At 43.3% G+C, this 14,200-nt stretch overlaps 1 protein-coding gene across 6 annotated transcripts in view; it reads left to right on the forward strand.

Annotated features, from left to right (window-relative positions):
- Positions 1 to 14,200, forward strand: part of BMPR1B (bone morphogenetic protein receptor type 1B) — a 638,082-nt gene that overhangs the window by 253,110 nt on the left and 370,772 nt on the right. For all 6 annotated transcript variants that reach the window (XM_040328038.1, XM_040327997.1, XM_040327989.1 and 3 more), the window contains one exon: positions 2,219 to 2,364. The gene's annotated coding sequence lies outside the window, so the exon portion shown is untranslated. The remainder of the gene's footprint in view (positions 1 to 2,218; positions 2,365 to 14,200) is intronic.

A 14,200-nucleotide genomic window follows, 5' to 3' on the forward strand; every position in this document is an offset into this window, starting at 1 on the left:
GCGCAAAAACTAAAAACTGCAGATGTGATCAAATACCACCAAAAGAAAGCTCTATTTGTGGGGAAAAAAGGACGCCAATTTTGTTTGGGAGCCACGTCGCACGACCGCGCAATTGTCTGTTAAAGCGACGCAGTCCCGAACTGTAAAAACACCTTGGTTCTTTAGCCAGCATATTGGTCCGGGGCTTAAGTGGTTAAATAATGCAGGCAAGCATGGGTTGCATATAAATATTTTTTATTTACAACTTGCTGCCAGCAGGTGGTGAATTTGAGGCAAAACACCAGCCTTTCATAGAGCATTTTCCTGGGTTGATTAGACCAGGATATGAATAGACCTGATTAGCAGGAGACTCAAAGGATGTGAAATAAAAAAAATAATAATATAGCATAGGAGGGTATATAATATTAATACGATGGAGTTGTACCTGTTTTAAGGGTGTAGCTAAGGACACTTTAAATAGCACAGATGATGCCCTTGATAACCCTCTCAGTGAATAGTGTGGACTTAGAAAATAACATATCTATATCACATGATCTAAATACTTTCAATACAGACATATCCTAATACAAATATTCCAGGGTTAGAAACATTTACACATAGCAGGTGGTTAAACTTGGACAGATTTACTCCAGGAGGCATTCAATAGATGTCCAGGCTTCCTGTTTACTCCTTCATCAGTCTTTTCTGTTATGCACATGATCCATCAGATATTGCTCTGTGTTTAATATGGAACAATGTTTTTGTCTTTTTCATTAAATTTCATTACAGTTTAATAAGTTATTTAGAATGTTGTTGAGCTCATTTCTCAGTCATTAAAACCACAAGGGAAGAACTGTGGTCTAATTGAAATGCAGGCTATTGTTATAAAAAATAAGTTAAAGTAGAACTATGGGCAAAACCTTTTTTTTTTTATTTGGATCGAGCAAGGGAGGCTCATAGGCCCGTATTCTTGAAACACTTACGCTGACGTATGTACAGATATGCTGCGTAAGTGTAAATGTGCCGTCGTATCTTAGGGAGTATATTCGACGTGATTCTGAGCATGCGCCGTTCGTTCGGCCATTCATTTGCATGGGGTCACGGTTCATTTAAATGTATCACGCCCACTTCTAACTACTTTGAATTAGGCCGGCTTACGCCAACGAGTTTACGTTACGCCGGCGCAACGTTGGGGAGCGAGTGCGGGCTTCACTATTGTTGCTTTTGTTCTCTTCATTGGTTATTTCCATGTGATGATTGCACAATATATCCATCCATTGTCCGAGTCTTGGAATTTCTTGTTATGCTGCATTGTATGATTACAACGCCTGTTGCCTTTACCATCTGGTAAGCAGATTATTAGCACGGTGGTGTGGTGTGTTCTGCCTATGTTCACACTGAAGCTGTGATGGAGGTCTTCTATCAATTCTTAGGAATAACTCACTTAAAACTGACCAGACAGGAGTCTAGTAGACATCCCAGATATGATAAAGTTTGAAACACAAAATCATAAATTATAATATAATAAATAACTATAAATAATTATAACAAATAATAATATAATAGTGCAGCATCTATCAGGGCTGTGCAGACACAGACTCACACCGTAGAAAGCATATATCGGCAGAGTAAAAAAGCCTTTCTCAGCAGATGCCAAAGTACAGGGAAAGGTCATGTGACCACACAACAGTGCTGCAGCAATAAGGTACTTAGAGAATTAAAAACAAACAAAAACAAATTACAGTGACATTATATACAGTGTACAGTAAAACCTTGGATTGCAAGCATAATTAGTTCCGGACACATGCTTGTAATCCAAAGCACTCATATATCAAAGCAAATTTCCCCATAAGAAATAATGGAATCTCAGTTGATTCATTCCACAACAATTTATTCATAAGTCCTTCAGTTTATTGTCCATATAAAAAGATTATAGCAATGTGATAGATTGTGTAACTATAAAATGTTCATCTACAAATGGAGGCCTCCACAAGGGGATTAGAAGCAAAGACATTGCTTGTTAATCAAGTCAAATTTTATATATTATATATAGAAATATTTTGCTTGTCTTGCAAAACACTCTCAAACCAGATAACTCTCAATCCAAGGTTTTACTTTATATGATTTATGTGAATTAATTATGGCAACTAACACTTTCTGTTTAGTATCACTTTAAGATTTGTTTGTGAATAAACATATTATTTTATCTGTTAACAATGTCTCCTCTTTTCTGTTTTAGCTCATATGAAACATATTTCTGTACATGACTTTTACAAGGCTCTTCAATTTGATGGATGGGAGCAACGTCTTCAACAGTAATACTGGCTGTATTTGCTTAGGCGTGTAGAAAGCAGTAGCTCATCTGTATTTCAGTAGGAACCAAAGGTTGGTCTTTGTTATATATTGTTTTGTGTCTCCCTTCACTCATGCTGGAGGCAGAGCATTGTTTTTTCTAGAGAATATGTAGGAAGGACATGACCTATATCTAATGTCGATTTTTTTTATGTTTGAAGTTATGTCTATTTCTCCTTTGCCCTAATGTTAAGAGCACTGCTGTGATTTTTAGACACATAGGGGCAGATCCACATAGGTATTACGCCGGCATATCTCTTGATACGCCGCGTATTTTCAATTTTTTCGCGTCGTATCTTTGTTTTGTATCCTCAAAACAAGATCCGACGGCATCTCGGCTAGATCCGACAGGCGTACGTCTTAGTACGCCGTCGGATCTAAGCTGCAATTTTTCGGCGATAGGTGGCGTTTCCGGCGATCCACGAACGTACAACCGGCCGGCGCATTTTTTTACGTCGTTTGTGTTCGGCTTTTTCCGGCGTATAGTTAAAGCTGCTGTTATGAGGCATACTCAATGTTAAGTATGGTCGTCGTTCCCGCGTAAGATTTTGAATTTTTTACGTTGTTTCCGTAAGTCGTTCGCGAATAGGGATTTTTGTAGAATGACGTCACCGTCGTGAGCATTGGCTTGTTCCGGGTTAATTTCGAGCATGCGCACTGGGATACCCCCACGGACGGTGCATGCGCAGTTAAAAAAAAACATTGTTTACGTGGGGACACGACGTATTACCGTAAAACACGCCCCATCACAGAGATTTGAATTGCGCGCCATTACGCCGCCAAAGATACTGTACGTCGCTGTAACTTACAGTGTGAATACTTTGAGGATTCGAAAAAAAAAGAACAAAGTTACGGCGGCGTAGTGTATCTTAGATACGCTGCGCCCGGCGCAGAGGTACGTGGATCTGCCCCATAGGAGCCAGGGACAGGAAAACTGGACCCTTTTTTGTTGTTTTGAAGTGGGTTATGGTTAGAACCATTGTCACAAATTTTTTGCCACCTGTGTTGCGGGAGACAGAAAATAATAAAAACATGTTTTTAGTAGAGTGGGGATGGGTTTGAGAAGCCATCGGTCTCACTCTTTATACTCAGGGTGGAACAATTAAAACAATTTTAAAGATCTTGGGGAACCTATACTAAAGACAATTCATTGGGGGGGGGACATTGGGAAAAATGCTCCTTATATTTGTGGTCAGTGGAAATGCCCCCCTCCCCCCTTTACAGTGTTAGAATGCTTACCTTACAGGAAGCAAAAATTATAATTGTTGCCATGCCATTCGCTTTACCGCCCTAGAACTATGCAGGCATCATCAAACATGAGGTCAATATGCCACAGCTCAAGGAACTGCCAGCAACCGCTGGGGAAACCCTGGTTGAGAAAGGCAGGGTTAAATCACTACTTGGCTGTTATTGTTTTCTGTGCTCTTGTTGGGAAAACCTTTCTTTATTGGAATGACCAGTCATTTCAAACCAATTTTGCTAATTGAGCTGACTTTGTATTTGATCCTTATTTGTGTTCTGTCACTCTTATTTTAAGTTTTGTTTTTTGTTTTTTAAATGTGTTTTTTTTTTTTTTATATAATGTGCAATTTAAGACTAGTTAGGGGCCTTTCTTGGCATAATGTATGGTCCGGGTTAGTTAAAGAGCGCTAATGTTACTATGATATACTAGTTGCTCTAATTGTAAATATTTTCTAAAAAAGATAAAATTGTCCACAGCACAAGTTAAAAAAAAAAACAGCTTTGGCTGCTATACTCACCTTAACTTTCTTACAGACTCAACTACTCATTGATCTAGCACCGGTCTTCATTGGGGTTGAATGACCTTTGGCATCATTTAATCCTCTTTCTGTAAGCCCAGGGTGAGAAGGCCCTTCTACTCACTGTTGTCTAAGGCTGGTCATACATTATACAATTTTCCTTTAGATTTACCAAAACCATATAATATGGGGTCAAACTTAAACACTTTCAATTTGTATGCAATCAGGCAGGCCCTTGTACTACATGATTGAAGGTAAATCTAAAGTAAATTAAATAAGAACATTGTTTAACCTTTTGCTATAATAAATATCCTCCAAAAACATATATAAATTTTTTTTTTCTCAGTTTAGGCCGATACGTATTTTTCTACCTATTTTTGGTAAAAAAATCGCAATAAGCGTTTATCGATTGGTTTGCGCAAAATGTATAGCGTTTACAAAATAGGGCATAGTTTTATTGCATTTATTTTTTTTACTACTAATGGCGGCGATCAGCGATTTTTTTCGTGACTGCGGCATTATGGCGGACACTTCGGACAATTTTGACACATTTTTGTGACCATTGTCATTTTCACAGCAAAAAATGCATTTAATTGCATTGTTTATTGTGAATATAAAAGTTGCAGTTTGGGAGTTAACCACAGGGGGCGCTGAAGGAGTAGTGTTTCACCTAGTGTGTGTTTACAACTGTAGGGGGGTGTGGCTGTAGGTCTGATGTCATCGATTGTGTCTCCCTATAAAAGGGATCACACGATCGATGCAGCCACACGATCGATGCAGCCACCACAGTGAAGCACGGGGAAGCCGTGTTTACATACGGCTTCCCCGTTCTTCAGCTCCGGGGAGCGATCGCGAGGGGGCGGCTAGAAACGAATAGCCGCGCCCTCATTCCGGATTGCTCCCACGGAGGAACCGACCGCCGCATGCACCGGGGGGGGGGTCCCGATCAGACCCCCAACCTGCGGAAAGGCAGGGACGTACATGTACGCCCATCTGCCTGTACATGCCATTCTGTGAACGTATATGTACATGCGGCGGTCGTTAAGCAGTTAATGTATGGCCAGCTTAAAAGAGAAGTATGTTTTTTTTTTATGGGCCAATCATACTTTTTTTAATCAAGAAAAGGTTTATTGAAGCAAAGAAATAATCAAACAGCACTGTAGGATGTATACAAAAAATAATGTACATACATTCAAAACTGGGTGAAAGCCCATCCAGATAAAACATTTTAGGATATGCAATAACATTAGTCAATATATTATTGAACTTACATGGAACTAGCACCCTTGAGGATACCAACCGGAGGTGATGAAGGCCAGCACATCTATACACTGGACTCCAATCTCAACCCCTTCACCCCAACTATTCCGAGATACCTGAGTTCCTCCAAAAGTATCTCTGCGTGCTTCATAGTAAAGGCACACAGTGGCACTGTTTTATTCGCAATTAACATGTAACCTGTCAAAAGACAACCTTTAGTGCTCCTCACCATACCACAACCTGTCACAAGAAACATATTCGGATAACTCAATGCCTGCCTTGGCGCCAGCTTACCCACACCAAGCCGTCCATAGTCCCTTTACCCCTGCAGTAGTCTCTCCATTATCAATTGGGTGGGGCCCAAGCCCGGTACATCTAGCCAGGGTTGCCACAGCGAGTAAAACTTTTTAAGGGACTTTCTATGTTGGTAAGTGATCTTTTCTCTTATTAGTAGGCTATTTACCATCTTTACCCATTGTCCCTCAGATGGCACTCTGGGGGTGATCCAATATCTAGCAATGGCCTTTCGTGCCACATAAAGCAGCCTCAGTACGGCTGTATGACCGTTAGGAGAAAGTGATGGCACCTCAAGGGCACCTAGTAGGCAGATCACTGGGTCATGAGACAACGAAAAGCCATATGCCTGAGATATAGTGGTAATGACATAATTCCAATATCGGAATAGTTTTGGACATTTCCATAACGTGTAGTAAATCTCCCTCCTGCACATTACATTTGGGACAAATTGGGGAGTCTCGTACTCCCCATTTATAGAGTCGAGCGGGGGTTCTGTACACTCTGTGGAGGAGGTACAAATGCGAGAGTCTATGTTGCGCCGACACCGAGACCAAAGGAGCAGAGGTTATGCACAGCTCCCATATATCCCCGTCAATGGGGCCTAGATCGGTTACCCACCCTTTCTTACATGGCAATTCGGACGCGTCGTGGGTGACACCCAGCAGCCTAGAATAGACTTGTGAAATCATGCCCTTTTTATCTTTATTAAAAAAGCACATCACTATGGAGGGGGTGCCTTATTATACTTATAGGGGACAGTCTGGCTTCCTTCTGAGCTGCATGCCGTAGTTGGAGATACTTATAGAATTGTGTTCTGCCCAACCCAAACTCCTCCTGTAGATTTGTAAAGGACTTGAGGATCGGACCATCAAACAGTTGCGTAATGTATTGGATCCCTGCATTGGCCCAAGGCCTGAAGCCCTCAAGTTTAAGGAGCTCTCTGAAGTAGGAGTTTTTCCAGATGGGGGTGAAAGGGCACACCCCCCTGACAACAAGACTGGATCGGACATATTTCCAAAGCGTATTAAGCAGCACCACCGTGGGTAGAGTCTGGTCTAGATGTGTGAACCCTGCCTCCAAGTGAGACACCGCCGGGAGCAATGACCCCGGAGGGAGCAGTGGTGCACGTACTGGATCCCCGTGATCTACCTCCCCCCAATTTCCCAAATGTTGGATTTGTGAAGCTATAAAGTAATAACGGGCATGAGGGACAGCTAGACCACCCTGGTCCTTGGCAAGTTGTAGTGTACTAAGTTTTATGCACGCTATCTTACCACCCCATATCAGATCCCTAAACTGAGCATCAATCTGAGAAAACCATCTATGTGGAATCCAGGTCGGGGCGTTATGAAAAATATATAGGAGTTGGGGGGCCCACACCATTTTAATAAGATTTGCTCTGCCTGTGACCGTGAGGGAGTTTTTTCCAGGACGCACACTTCTGTCTGAATTTATGTAACAGTGGCGTCAGATTCATGGATAAGTATTGGGCAGGGTCGGGAGTGACTTGAATACCTAGATATTTAAATTTGTTTACTACCACTACATCCCTGGCACAGTCTGGAAGACTGTTTGTCATGGGATCCAGTGGCATAAGTACCGACTTGTTCCAATTAATGCTGAAGCCCGACAGATCCCCGAAGTCTGCGTTCAGAGACATCGCGTTACTCAAAGACTCCCGAGTGTCACCTAAATATAATAACGTGTCGTCTGCAAATAAAGAGATAACATCCCGTCCTGTCCCCCTGACAAAGCCTGTAATGTCTGGTAAAGCTCTCATGTGAATCGCCAGGGGCTCTAGTGCTAGGGCAAACAACAGGGGTGACAGCGGGCACCCCTGCCGTGTGCCCCTAAAAAGTCGAAACGATTCAGATACCTCCCCATTAACTCTCATCCTTGCTGTTGGACAGCTATACAACAACTGCACCCATTTCAGGAAAGAAGGTCCAACCCCAAACCGCTGCAGTGTCTCCCAAAGATATGGCCATTCGACGCTATCGAATTCTTTGGCCGCATCGAGAGAGAATATAGCCCTATTGCCTGGATTGTCTACTGGAACCTGAATATTTAGGAACAACCTACGTAGATTTTGTGCCGTGGATCTCGTGGGAATGAAGCCTGACTGATCCCTATGTACCACACAGTGAATGCACTTAGACAGTCTAGTGGCTAGGACCCTAGCCAGAAGTTTAACATCAAATGTCAGGAGGGAAATGGGTCTGTATGAGTCTGGGGAGAGAGGATCCTTCCCAGGCTTCAACAGCACTATGATCAGGGCCTCGTTCATAGATGGAGGCAGCTTTCCAGTCTCGAAGGCCGTATTGTATATTTTTAAAAGGATGGGGATGATCTGTTCTGAATACCTGCAATAAACCTCAGAGGGGAGGCCGTCAGCTCCTGGCGCACGTCCATTGTGTGCCTGCGCCAGTGCCTCCAGGAGTTCCTCTCCGGTAAGGGGTGCATTAAGCATGGTAACCTCTGACATGGAGAATGTCGGTAGCTGGTATTTATCCAAGAATGAGTGTATTTGTTCAGTAGTGGGAGTAACCTTAGACGAGTAAACATTTTGGAAGAATTCCTTAAAGCAACCTAAAATGGATTGCGTGGAATGACACAGCACTCCCCCCGCATCTGCAACCGCCGCAACGTGGGAGTGGGGTTGCTGCGACCTAGCCAAAATCGCCAGCATATGGCCTGTATTTTCCCCCTCTTCAAAATGCTTCTGTTGCAGAAAGAACCTCTTGTTTTCAGCTTTTTGAAAGGAGAGATCCTTAAGCATGGTCTGTGAGGCCAACCATTTCCGCTTTGCGTTGTCGTCAGAGGGATCTGCCACATAGTCTGCCTCAGAACAGCTCGCTTCCTCTAACACTCGTGTCTCCCACTCCTTAGTGTTGGTTTTGATCTGATTAATGATTCTAATAAATTGACCGCGCATATATGCTTTAGCCGCATCCCACACAACCTGGATTTCAGCTGTTCCTAAATTATCCTTAAAAAAATCCGTTAAGAGCTGTGGCATTGGATCATGTTCCGGGATAAGAGACAACCAAAACGGATTAAGTTTCCATATGCTTCTACCCCTTTGTTCACCCAGGCCCAGATCAACCGTGAATGGAGAGTGATCAGAGGTGTGTCTCGGGTGATATTCAGAGTCTTTCACCATAGGGAGCAAGAGGCCATTGCCAAAACCCATATCTATCCTAGACAGTCCCCCCACTGAAGCTGACCTACAGGAATATACCTTGGCATCCGGGTTACGGATCCTCCAGACATCAGTTAAACCCAATTCCCCCATCAACCGAGAAAAAGGCATGGGGCCCCTCCTCTCTGGCCCCCCTGTTCCTATATTAAGCTTCAGTTTGTCTTTCTCATACTCCATCAGATTGTTAAAGTCCCCGAGGACCAGAACTGGGATACCAGGAAGACAAGCCATGAAGTCAGCTAACAATTTCAATACAGTAGATGAGAACGGTGGAGGAATATACACTCCAGCCAACACACATTTAACCCCATACAAAGAGCAATATAAAAAGACATATCTACCCTCAGGGTCTATTTTAGTAGTCATATTTGAGTATTGGGTGCTTCGACGGATAAGGACACTCACTCCCCTCGAGTAAACGGTATGAGTGGAATGGTATTGGTGGCAAAACTGCCCAACCGCTAGCCTTGGAGTGGAACCCGAGGGGAAGTGAGTCTCCTGTAGGCACACCACCTCAGCACCGAGTCTCTTAATAGTGCGCAGCACCTCTAGCCGTTTAACAGGGCCATTTAGACCTCTTACATTCCAAGAAAGACATCTAGTCATATTAGACATTGCATTAAGTTCATATCAGTGACAGGAGAACATCCTCGTATCAGACCTAAGGAGATAATACTGCTATCAAGCGTAGCTATCCACCCAACAGTATGGGGTACAGTGAAGTCAGACCTTAGATATAATGAAACATAGAGCACATAGGTAGGGCAACAGTGCGGCAGCACGTGTGAGAAGAATAGATATAGGTAAAAGCCTTGAGTAGGCCTATCCCCCAAAAATAGGACTGGGATGCACGGCGACAAAGGGGACTTGGAACAGAAAAAGTCTCGGAACAGGCATGGTGGCACACGAGAGAAATGGTTGTAAACCAATGACAACACAGGTGTATATTGGATATTCATGGTGAGGTTCAGGTGACAGTTCATGGTGGGACTCCTTATCATTGAAAACAATTGTAGCATGGCCTGAATAACCACAGGTAATGATACTGAACAGGGCTCAACACAGCCCTTCTGGGGGCAACAGTGGAAGCGCACCATAGTGTCTTTAAAAAGCTTCTCAACAGCCAACTATTAGCCCGTAGCAACCAAAGCGAACAATAACCGCCTAGCGGTGGACAATGCGGAAGATACAGCCTTAGTCCCCGGTTTCCGGAGCAATTCTTCCACTCAGTCTGCGGGACGTCTGCCCCTAGAATCCCGGATCGATTGTTCCTCTCGATCCAGCCATTGTGTAGCAGCAGAAGGGGACTCAAAAAACTGTACAGAGCCAAATACTTCCACTCGCAGCCTGGCGGGGTACAACATAGCATATTTAAGCTCCAGGTTTCTCAGACGACGCTTAACATCCAGGAATTTGCCCCTTTTCTTTTGCAGTTCAGCTGAGAAGTCTGGGAATAGGGAGATTTTCGTGTTGTCTACTTTTAGGGCTGATGGATTAATTCTTGCATTATGCAGGATAGCGTCTCTGTCCCGGTAATGTAGGAGTTTAAACAAAAAAGGTCTCGGTGGTGCACCGGGCGGTAAGGGTCTGGATGGCACTCTGTGGGCACGTTCGACCGAGAACATGGGGGAGAAGACTTCTCTCCCAAATGCAGTAACCAGCCATTTCTCAATAAATTTGACGGGGTTCTTCCCCTCCATTTTTTCAGGGAGGCCTATGGCCCTAATATTATTTCTCCTCATCCTGTTCTCTAATTCTTCCAATCTAGAAGAATGCTGGTCAATCAGGTGGTTATTATAGGAGAGATCCCTCTGCATGGGCCCCAGGTCATCCTCAATAGTGCTCACCCTCTCTTCCAATGCTGAGGTTCTTTCCCTCATCTTTTGGGCGTCCTGTCTGAGAAAAGAGATCTCAGACTTCATCCCCTTAACTTCTGTGGTGAGGGCCGTTATGGACATATTACATGATGTCACAGCTACAAATATGTCCCGCAGAGTAGGTTCCCCCTCTGTAGTAGGGCTCACCGGGGATTGGGGCCTAGTAGACTCAGGGTTTGGAGTACTCACTGTGGCCCACACGAGTCCCGCTTGCACCGGGTCTTCTAATGGTACGGTGTCATCCGCTTCGGATCCACCACCCGGAGAGCCCTCCGGTGTACTGGAGGAGGCCACCGGATCCTTTGGCAGGGGCTTGGAGAACAGTTTTTCCGCCGCCACACGCTGCTTCTCCTTGGCTGAGCGGCTTGCATACGCGCCATTTTGAAACATGTGCTCCGCCGGTCTGTTCACAAGCTGCTTCTTGCTGAGCGACATCGCGGGACCGGAGCACCGAGAAAGGTATGCCCGTACTCACGGGATAGCGATGGACACAATGGTGTGATTTTGGCCGGTGTATAGTTTCTTCCTCAGGATGATAGCTAGGATGCACGGCGGAGCTCACTTCAGTCGCGTCCGGCTACATCCGCCACGCCCCCGGCCAATCATACTTACCTAGGTGGATGAAGCATCGGTCCAATGCTGAATCTGTCCCCCACCACCTCTTCACTGGGAACCGAGCCACTGAACACCGCTGATGGCTCGGTTCTCTCACCTCCTCGAGTGGAGAGCTGCTGCCTGCTAATCAGCAGCTCTCCTGTTCTGCTCCTTCACACTCACTGGAGCACTGAGCTGTGGAGGGACGGGGAGCAGCCGTCTCAGCGCACCTGGCATCTCCAGGCACCTGGCGGATGCAGACTTCGGAAGTCGGGATGACATGGTGCCTGGACTGATCTTGGTGACGTCAGCAAAGAGCAGATTTCAGACTGTTCTCTGCTAAAAAAATAGGTCACAGGAGTGCAAAAAGAATTGCACTACTGTGACCCTTAGGAGAAGCCCAGTCAAACGAGCTCAGGCTGGACTTTTCCTTTAACACCATATCATGCAAATTTGTACAATTCATTCAATTTAAATGTAATTTGTTTTTGATGCACATTAAGTTGAAAAGCAAATATACAGTGTATATATATATATATATATATATATATATATATATATATATATATATATATCAACATTTTTCAGCTCCTGGGCATGCACACTGCTAAAATAGTACTGCTGTCATAAATGATTTGGTTTTTTTTTATTCACATTTTTCAGCAGATAGTTTATTAATTGTATATGCAAGAAATCTTTTTTATTTGTTGATGCATTTTAATTAGGACAAGCACCTTGCAATTATACAGTACTTGTGCCACTACGGAAACTTATAGCTGCTTGTCTGAGATACCATTCCTTCAGATTCATATGTTAGTGAATCAATAATTCAGACTTTGCAGTTAAAATCATAATGCATATGACTTTGAAGTTAATCCAAATGGCTATGGATTAGCCAAAAGATCAGCAATCGTCTAAAAAGCTAGCATCGTAAGAAGAGTTAATAATTTGTAGCACAGTTGCTATAAAACAGAATTCCAGTGTACAGTTTGAATTTATTATAGTATGGTGATATTTACTTAAAGCAGGAACTTTACCTGAAAAGAGAAGTTCCGCCTTTTTAAATTATTCTTCTCTCCTCCAATTTGTTTTGGAGATTTTTATTTTTTTGTAGGGAGCGGGTACCTACAGTATTTTTGGCAGGCACCTGCTCCCACTTCCACTCAATTAACTAGGCTTTCCGGATGGATGTTCAGCACTTCCTTTCCCTGCCTGCAACCTCTTGGGACACGTCACAGGTCCCAGGAGGCTTCAGGTCCATTTACAAAGCGCAGCGTGATGTGAATTTGCAGGAAGTCACAGCCAACTTCCCACATACAACATAGCAGACCTGGGGAACTGGACTGGGTAAGGACAGTCGGGATCCCTGGACTGGTAAGTGTGTGTTTGTAGCTGCTCGGTTTTAATATTTTTTTTGACTGTAGATCCTTTTTAAGTATAAAACTTCAGACAGGACCCCCGCTAGCCAAGACAATATCCTCAGAACCCTCTGGCTAATTGCTGCAGCAATTTTAAAAAAATTAAACTTGGGAGGGTCCGTCTTCAGGTGTCCATGTGGCTACCTGAAGGTGATACTTCTCGTTGACTGTCAATTGGAGAGATTCATTCAGGTCTGAAGACTCCAGTGGTAACAGGGTGAGACCGCAACAAGACTGGTCAGTTTCTGCCCCAGGCTGCAGCAGTGGATCACTGGTGTTCACTCCTGGCAGATATGACAGGTCAGCTGATGGCAGATTCAGGTCAGTAGTAGAAATTGAGCAAGGGAACTCATTTATCTAGAGAACTTTTTCAGTATTAGCAGATGACCTCTTGGTGCATCAAAATCTAGTTTTAATTAAGTCATCTATGTTGAGGTAGGAAGCTAATGTAGGGTAACACAGTTATTTCCGTCCAATAATTTCTTGTTTATAATGTTTTCTATCTCTGGTTTTAAAGAGATTATTCGCCTTATCTATAACTTTATCAATCCCATATTCAGATTCTAAACAGTTAATAATATTTGGAAGTTGTGATGGGTGTGTGCTTGTTTCCAGTCAAGGATATACAGTAGCTGTCCACAAAGTTGTCTTCCAATGCTTGTCAAGACCTGCTGTGGCAGAACAATAAAAAAAATGTTTATGGGTACAAGGAGATGTAACATACTCTATGTGTACTGCGCATACATGAGTTTTTTTTAACCACACCTCTTTAAACCCCAGTTGACACAATTAGGACACACCCACTCTTTCATCAAGGCACGCTACATACACAACATTGTTACTCGCCCTGGTGTGCCCAGATGTGTCCCAAGTCTTTTACAATCCAAGCAATACCCCTGGTATATACTGTCTTTTTTTTACAGGTATGCTTGGTTTAACCAATTTTATTTTTAATTTTTTTTTCTTGGTTTAACCAATTTTCTACAGTGACTTAATCACAAAAATGGAAGGAAACTGCGCTAAAATACTGGAAAAGGAAAAACAGCTGCAACACAGTTACAGCCTGTTCAATCTGAGAGGTGTGATTACCATGTAAACAATAGATACAAAAACAAAATATGAGAAAAATATAAATCGCGCTACCTCTAAAACATGTGAAAAAAGTGTTTAGATAAAAAAAAAATTAAAATATCCCCAAATTTTACATAAATAGTGCATGATGGTATATGTACATCACTAATATACCAATCCTGGAACGATGGTGGAGGAAACCTTCAGGCAGCACTGCAGCAAGGTGGGCATTTATGCTGGAGATCTGCAATCACTTTTGGATGAGACCCAATGTTAAGGATCGATATTGTTTGAACTGCGTGGCTGGAAATGACTACCTATTATATGCTGTTCATGATCCCCTGTCATAAGGGATCATGGGGATCTGGTAAGAAGCCAATTCATTGTTTG

This window comes from Rana temporaria, chromosome 1, assembly GCF_905171775.1.
Source record: "Rana temporaria chromosome 1, aRanTem1.1, whole genome shotgun sequence".
Classification (NCBI taxonomy): Eukaryota; Metazoa; Chordata; class Amphibia; order Anura; family Ranidae; genus Rana; species Rana temporaria.